At 32.1% G+C, this 8,003-nt stretch overlaps 1 pseudogene; it reads left to right on the plus strand.

Moving 5' to 3' along the window:
- The first annotated feature begins 1,924 nt into the window (after nt 1-1,924).
- On the plus strand, nt 1,925-6,208 carry LOC147381405 (GDSL esterase/lipase 5-like; annotated as a pseudogene).
- Nucleotides 6,209-8,003: the final 1,795 nt, after the last annotated feature.

Consider the following 8,003-nt stretch of genomic DNA (forward strand, 5'->3'; position numbering starts at 1 on the left):
CATTGAAGATATATAATATAGATGAATTGAGGGAAGAACAAGTATACTAAAATATAAGAGATTTATTACAATTTACTTGTTTGAGGTACACTAAAATTATAAGCTTACTTATCCCTTTGGATTTCATCTCTTTGTCTATTATCTTGTAGTTCTTTAATGGGAATTCATAGCCTAGAAGAAAACATCAGATTTGGCCCACGCAAAGCTTTTAGTCGGAAAACTTTAGGCCCATATGGCATATGTTAAGAAAACCCTTCAATGTTCAAAAGTGGTCAGGCATCTGGCCTGGTACAATTGTAATTATATGTCCAAATACTTACGAGTTAACCCTGACTTCAACAAATGTGGTTTTTCTTCGGCCCAACCCTTTATTAGAACTGGGCTTGGCTAGAATGTCGAACTTCTGGAAATGTTGAATATCTAATAAACAAAGTGTAGGAATTTAAACCACTTGAGAGTCCTGTTGGCTATCTTCATAGAAGTTCATTTTCTTTTGCCTAGGATTGTCAATGGATGCTTATCAGTTCGGATAAAGCAATGCATGACTCCGAATCCAAAAATTTTATCTACTATCCAATTCAAATTCGAATCCAACAGATGTTCAAAACTCTTTTTGAATTCGAATCTGATTATCCTATCGGATATCAGATAATATCTTATTAGAATTCGAATAATTTTTGTATTTATAAAAAATAAAAAGATAATTTTTCCTTATCCAATTGAGTTTTCATTATTAAAAAAAAAAACTCATTATATGTTATATTATTCATATAATAAATAAATCTAATAAAATAATTTATTATATTATTTATATAAAAAATTAATCAAATAAAATAATAAATATTATATATTCTTTTTGAACCCGATTCGAAATGTTAATATCTTAATCCGTATCCGATAAAGATTCGAATATATAAAACTATCTGAATTTGAATTTAATTTTTCAAATTCAAATTCAAATTGGATTCGAATTTTCAATTATCCATTGACACCCCTACTTTTGGCCATGATGAATATTATTAATGATAATTTAGATATACTCCTCTAGGTCTTACTAAATATTAGAAATACCCCTTACTTTCTCAAACTAATAGCAGAATAAATCCTTGACTAAGGTCATCTAAAAGAGACTAATAGAATATGGCTTAAATGCTCTTGTATTCAACCTCTCTTTCGAGAAACCCTTTTTAAAAATGTCTCCAACACACTCATACCTCGTCAAAAAGAACTTATGCCCATCCTCAACCTCAAGATTCTCTTTTTCGACTTTCAACCTTGAAACCTTAAAAATAAGAATGGGTTCTATTTATTTTATATTACTTATCAAAACTCCAAGGAGGTGTGTCTAAATCATCCTAGTTTTAGAACTCAATTTTGACTTCTGTCTAGACACCGCCCACTAATTAAAATTCAAATATTGTCCATGCCAACTTCATTACTTGAGTTGACTCTAGAATTAAACTTGTTTCGAGTTGTGTGTGTACCTAACGTTCTTTTTATAACTAAAAAAGAAAAAGAAAATATCTATATATAATTCTACATTGTAAAATATTAAGAAAAAAAAAATTATAATGATTTAAAATATTTGTTTTTCTCATTCGATTCTTGAGAATTGGATCCGATAGGTACCCGTGTTTGTTTGTTTTTTTTTTCTTTCGTAGTTCTGATTCTGCCTCCATTTATTTTGGAGTCAGACCCAAAATTGACAAGAACCGAATTAAATATAATGGTTATGGTTTTTTGTTCCTTAGGAATCAAACTGAAACCGACCCATTGACACCCCTAGTTACATGTTACGGATAATTTTGTGTTAACTTAATGGCATGATGCCACATGTATTAAAAATGAAAGAGTGGTTGGAAAATGGGGAGAAAATTTTGGGGCAATTTTAAATGCTTGGATTTTACTTGCTTTTTCGATACAGGTGGCATCACACCATTGGTTCATCAACTTAGCACAAAATTTTCGGAACAACAAATCTCTATTCTTATGGGTAGAAGGGGATTGACAAATGAGAATGCTCTTTTCCTATCCCATGTTTTTCAAGAGATATGTTAGAGAGTAGCAAAATAATAACCTTATCCATTTGATAATATATTTGTTCATTAATTAGTTATTCTATAATAATATGAAGTCAATCCCCCTTGACTTTCGTTGACTTGATCAAACCGCTAAGTAAGTTTGTTTAATTTACAGTCTATAGTTTGAATGCCAAAATTACCCTTATAGCATTTAAATTACTTAAATGCCCTTTATTTATTTGAAAAATCTGCCTATACTAATCTGATCTACATTGTTGGATTGAATGCATTTAGATTGTTTGATTATAAGGTAAAACTCTAACTAAATATTCTTTAAGAAGATGAAATTTGGCTTTTTTTTTTTATCGCACCTATTGAAGCTAGAGTTATTGTTGGATTGTTGTCATGATTGTTATGGTTCTATTCGTTAGAACCATTGTTTCAAAACCTAACATTAAAACTTTGATTTAGATTTAGATTTCAGGTTAGATCAAGTTAGGGATTCCATATTTTGTGCAATGGGTGGAAGTTTGGACTCTCAAGACTTAAATTTTTGTTGAAGAAATTAAATTAAAAAGTTGTTTTTGTTCTTTCTGTGCGCGGAGGGGGGGGGGGGGGAGAGAGAACTAATATTCATATTTACAAGAGGGGTTGTTACTAAATTCATTTTTTTCATTGTTTCATCTTTGTCCCTCGATTTTTTTTTCAGTATTTTCCATGTGAAGATTCTGAGCATTGGGGGTCAAAGAATGTTTTTGGATTGGGATGAACATGTTGAAATCGAGTTGAAAAATACAAAATTTAGTTGATAATGATGAAATTTAGCTTCAAAACAACAATTTTAACTTTAGATTGATGAGAAATAGAATTGAGAACAGTTCTCATAACTATCGTGTTAAGAGCGATTAGATCAAATGCATTTAGGTTGTTAAAATCAAAGGACATTTTTGTAAGTTCAACACATGATGGTATTTTCTATATTTTACCACCTCTGTTGAGAGAGGTGTTTTATTAATGGTTTGACCGAGTCAACGAAACTCCAGAGGGGTAGACCATCTTGCATTTAATGCGTGAGTAACACCAATATCACCCATTTTGTGAGGGGGGGAGGGGAATGTATGAAAGGGTTACCAACAGTTTTCCTTTTTTAATATGAAAATTGTTTTTTTTTTTTTTTTTTTTCCAGAGAAATTTCCATCTCTTTCACTTATTTATTTATTTTTATTGCAGCGGAATATCCAAAGTTACCATTGATTCCTCCACCATATCATAAACCTAGAGTTGAATTTATTGATGGGGCCAACTTCGCATCTGCTGGAGCAGGAGCTCTTATTGAAACAAATCAAGGATTCGTACGTATTCTTCTCATGTAAAATTTTATCCAATGAAGCAAGAAATTATTATTATCAAGCATTGCTACATTGTATCATAGTCAGTCCCACTTATCTAAATTTCCACATGTAACCCTCTTTCGGCCATAGGGCCAAGTTTGGACTGGGCTAAGTCAGGTTTGGGCTGGGCTCAGCTATGAATATCTTGATAATAATCAGGCTTCAAAACCTACCCCAATCCTGGTCTAGCCCATATAAATGCCCTAGAAGGGCCTAACAAAAACATCTATCCCCAAGCCCTACCCAAGTTGGAAACGATTCAGCCTATCTAAGAGAAGGATCGGGTTGAGCCAATTTTGAACATAGTTTCTAAAATATAATCCCAGCCCAACTTGCAAGTTCAAGTGTATTTAAGGTTTGGATCAATTTGAACCCAATTTCTAATATAATTTTCTTTTATATGTTACTGCAAACATGATCAATATCTCATCTCTATTACATTCAATTTATGAATATGTTGTTTCTTTGTTCTCGCCATTTAGTTTTATAAAGCATAATCAATCTTAATACCATATTGAATTTTTTATGACCAAAAAAAAGAAAATTTGAATGTGTTTTTAAATGATACATGAAATAAATATAATCTATAATCATTTCAAATTAATTTGTCTACATGAACTTTATAAGAGTCTTTTTTTGTTTTGTTTTGTTTTTGTTTTTGTTTTTATATCAGGTAATCGACTTCCACACACAACTAAGGAACTTCAAGAAGGTAGAGAGCAGGTTGACACAAAAATTAGGTCATATTGAAGCGAAGAATATCATATCAAGAGCTGTTTATATGATTAGCATTGGAAACAATGATTACGCGACCCCTTGGTTAACAAACTCTAGTGTACTAGAGTACTACTCCTGAACAGAATATGTAAAAATAGTGATTGGCAACTTGACTACTGTAATCAAAGTAAGTACTTTTGATCTCACGGTAAGGTGAAATTTGCTCGAATTATATATAATATTGCAAGTATTTTTTTTCGATTCTTCTCTAATGTTATTGGAGTTGATGATCCCTAAGCTTGATCTCACTATATTTTCGATAATTAAATCAATCTCAATGTTGGTAGAGTAAAAAGATTCAAAAGAATTTTTTTTTTCTTTCTATCTTTTCCTTCAATTCTCATCAATTACATAGTGGGTTTGCCCCGGTCTTAATTGATTTTGTTAGCTCGAAATTTCCCTCTACTAATAGGTTATCATTACTTGATGTCCTTGTGCTCTATTTTGGCATTCTTAGGACAACTCTCGGCTAAGGAGTTGGCTTCCAATCGTACAGAGTCATGACTAAGTTCAATTTTCCAAGGTCGTTAGATAGGAATAGAACACATTTCATTTCTTGAGGTGCCGCATGCATATCTTGGATGCAAGGTCTTTTGGTCCCATAATATTAATGACTTGCAATATTGATCACCGTAGATGGTTTGAAAGAAAATTTACAAGAGTGGTGACCGAAAATTCAGTTTTATTGGCTTAATGCCTTTGGGTTGTGTACCAGCTTTGTGAAAACTCGAACCAAATGGTGGTTGCATTAAAGAAGCCTCAACATTGGCAAAACTACAAGACAATGCTCTGTCAAAACATCTCTACAAATTAGAGAAAGAGTTACAAGGATTCAAATATTCACATTCCAAAATGTACAACTATGTTAGCCAAGCAATTGATCACCCCATGAAATATGGTATGTTAAATCTATCAAATAACTTGTCTCATTTTGTACCCTACCTTTGGCTCTTTTATAATCTTCAATTTACTTATAAATTCGGATAATTTATATAATGGAGTAAAATAGGGAAAAATTAAAAGAATATGAAAATTAGGAAGTTTAATTTGAAGCATGTAGTTTACTATGTTTCCTTATTTATATACAATACATACCTCCACTCCATTTGAAAAATGAAGGTGCAATGAGGTTTCTAACAAAATCTTCCTTCAAGATATAACAGAGCCTAGTTTTGTTGAAATTTATCGAACTATGAATACCCCTTCCTTCTTGTTTGATTTTCTCATAAATAGAACCAAAACTTTGAATATTTCGGTTTCAAGCATGTTTCATTTCGAGATTTGAAAAAACCAAAATATTTCACATGAAACATTATTATACAAACCGAGATTTTGAACTATGGTTAAGGCCTTGTTTGGATACACAGTAGAAAGCAGTAAGCAACTATGGCAGAAAGTAGTTTTGGTAAAAAGTAGCTTTTAGAAGTCGAACATATGTCATTTGAACATTTGATGCTTCCCATAGTTTTGCATGTTGGCTACTTGGGTCCCAAAAATGCATCTTAATTAACATGATAAATTTGATAAAAAAAAATAGAACTGTGATAATGTCTCTAATTCTTGGAAATCCACGAGAAATTGTTTGCCCGAAAATTTATTTGCACATGAAATTTTGAATTGCAATCAAAGTTTCCTCTCCTAGATGATAAATTTCTTGAGAAACAACAAACCAAATGCCTACAAATTGCATTTTTTTTCTCAAGAAAGTGTTTTTTCTGCTAATTATCCAATTAAATGTCTCTAAAGTTTTTTTTTGTTCTTTCTATTTTCTTGGGTGAAGGTCTGAAGGAAGGAAAAAGTGCATGTTGTGGGACAAGACCATTTAGAGGAATCTCTAGTTGTGGAGGTAAAGGAGCAGTTAAAGACTATCAGTTATGTGATAACCCTAACGAGCATCTATTTTGGGACCATGTTCATTTTACAGAAAGTGCCTACCAATATATAGCAGAGAAAATGTGGAGTGGGACCCATGATGTGGTGGGTCCTTACAATCTCAAGTATCTATTTGAGTCCATTTGATCTCATCAACAGCTATACCATGATTGGCTTGTCTGTACTACTAGTCCTTCTATCATATATTATGAATAAATGAATAATGGTCTATTAATGGGCTTGGCCCAATTTGGAGGGTCTCATCTGGAATTTTTTTGTTATATAGTGGTTGAGCCTGGCCGAATACTACAATAACCATTACAACAAAGCCTTATCCCTTAGATATGGCATCAACTTGACAATGTTTTTTTTCCTCTATTCCACTTTGTCTGAAGAAAAGTTTTATATCATTGAGTGCGAGTTCTAACACTTTTTTTTTTTTTTCAATATCTCCATTTATGTTCCTTTAGTTCTCCTCGACCTTCATTTCGTCAAACATGTTCAAACCATCATTACCGAACTTTTCTTATATTATTATATATTAAAGTTATTTCTAAATGTTTTTGAATTTGTTTGTTTCTAATTGCAATTTGCCTGATCAAAACAAGCTAAATCTAAAAGTTAAAAGGCTTGGGCCAAATGTTACACTACATTGTTTTTTTTTAAGGCGACTTGACCCAACCTTTATACTTATATTAAAATTGAATCAATTAACCTGAATTATACATTGGGTTGGGTTGACCAAATCCAAATTTTAATTGGACCCACACATATCTCAAGGTAGATTGTTATGCAATAACAAGGAACCAAAAACATGGATTTTGATTATGCAATGTAATTGAGTCCTCGCGTCAATCCGTATGGGTAAATCTTTCCAAGATCATATAGTTGACTTGTTTTTTTAATACACATGACGCCATGCCATTGGTTCATCAACTTAGCATATAATTTTTATAAGAGTACTGATTTTCTAATTAGAAAGTGTTCAATCGGTCAATACTCGATTGTCGTGGCATGGATGTAGAACCATAGATCTTTTGCCTTGGGAAACAAAATTGTTCATCTCCATGATGGATGTGCATCTCGAGGAAAATATATGGTTCTATGTCCATACCATGTCAGTCGAGTTTTGATCGAGTGAAGACATTCTAATTAAAAAATCATTATTCTTTTTGTAAGGAAGGGGATCTCTTGTAGCGCAATTTTCCTATAACACCCTTTAACGTGGTTTAAATGACTCAAAGAGCACTACATCAACAGTACTTGCATTTTTAAGTACTTGGATCAATGGGAAAAAAACATGTTTTTGATTTTTTGTCAAAATCAGATCTAAAGCATGAACGATAGAGGGTTGAGATTTTTTTTTCTCTCATCTACGGAGAGAGTGCTACAAGATTGTTGCGCTACAGAGGATCTGCTTTAGATCCTCATTTCTTACGCATTTTTTTTTTCTCTCATCTGATTAAGGATCTCATTTCTTGTAACAACAAATCGTTGTTTGGTAGGTGGATGGGAGTTGAGTTGACAATGAGAAAAGTAATAATCTTACGCATTTTATAATATTTTTTCATTAATTGATTATGCTATAATTAGGAGCGGATTTAGAGTGGGGCTGTGGGAGCATTTGGCCCCTCAAGAGTTTTCAAATTCTATGGATTAATGTGCTATTATGACAAATTTTAATAGTAAATAAAGAAATTTACCATTATTACCCCTCACAATTTTTTTTCCCTCTCAGTTGCCCTCACAACAATTTTTTTCACTCTTAATTGTCCCCACAATTTTTTTTCTACTCTTGGTTGCCCCCACATGAGCAAAATCCTGGCTCCACCACTTGTTATAATGATATTAGACATAGTCAATTATAATAAATTATGAAGGATGGGTTCTCAACAAGATTATTTTTTTTATTTAAAATTTGATTTTTCTTTTTCAGAAATTT

The sequence above is a fragment of the Akebia trifoliata genome, unplaced genomic scaffold, assembly GCF_017979445.1.
Source record: "Akebia trifoliata isolate Shusen 1 unplaced genomic scaffold, ASM1797944v1 Contig00510, whole genome shotgun sequence".
Lineage (NCBI taxonomy): Eukaryota > Viridiplantae > Streptophyta > Magnoliopsida > Ranunculales > Lardizabalaceae > Akebia > Akebia trifoliata.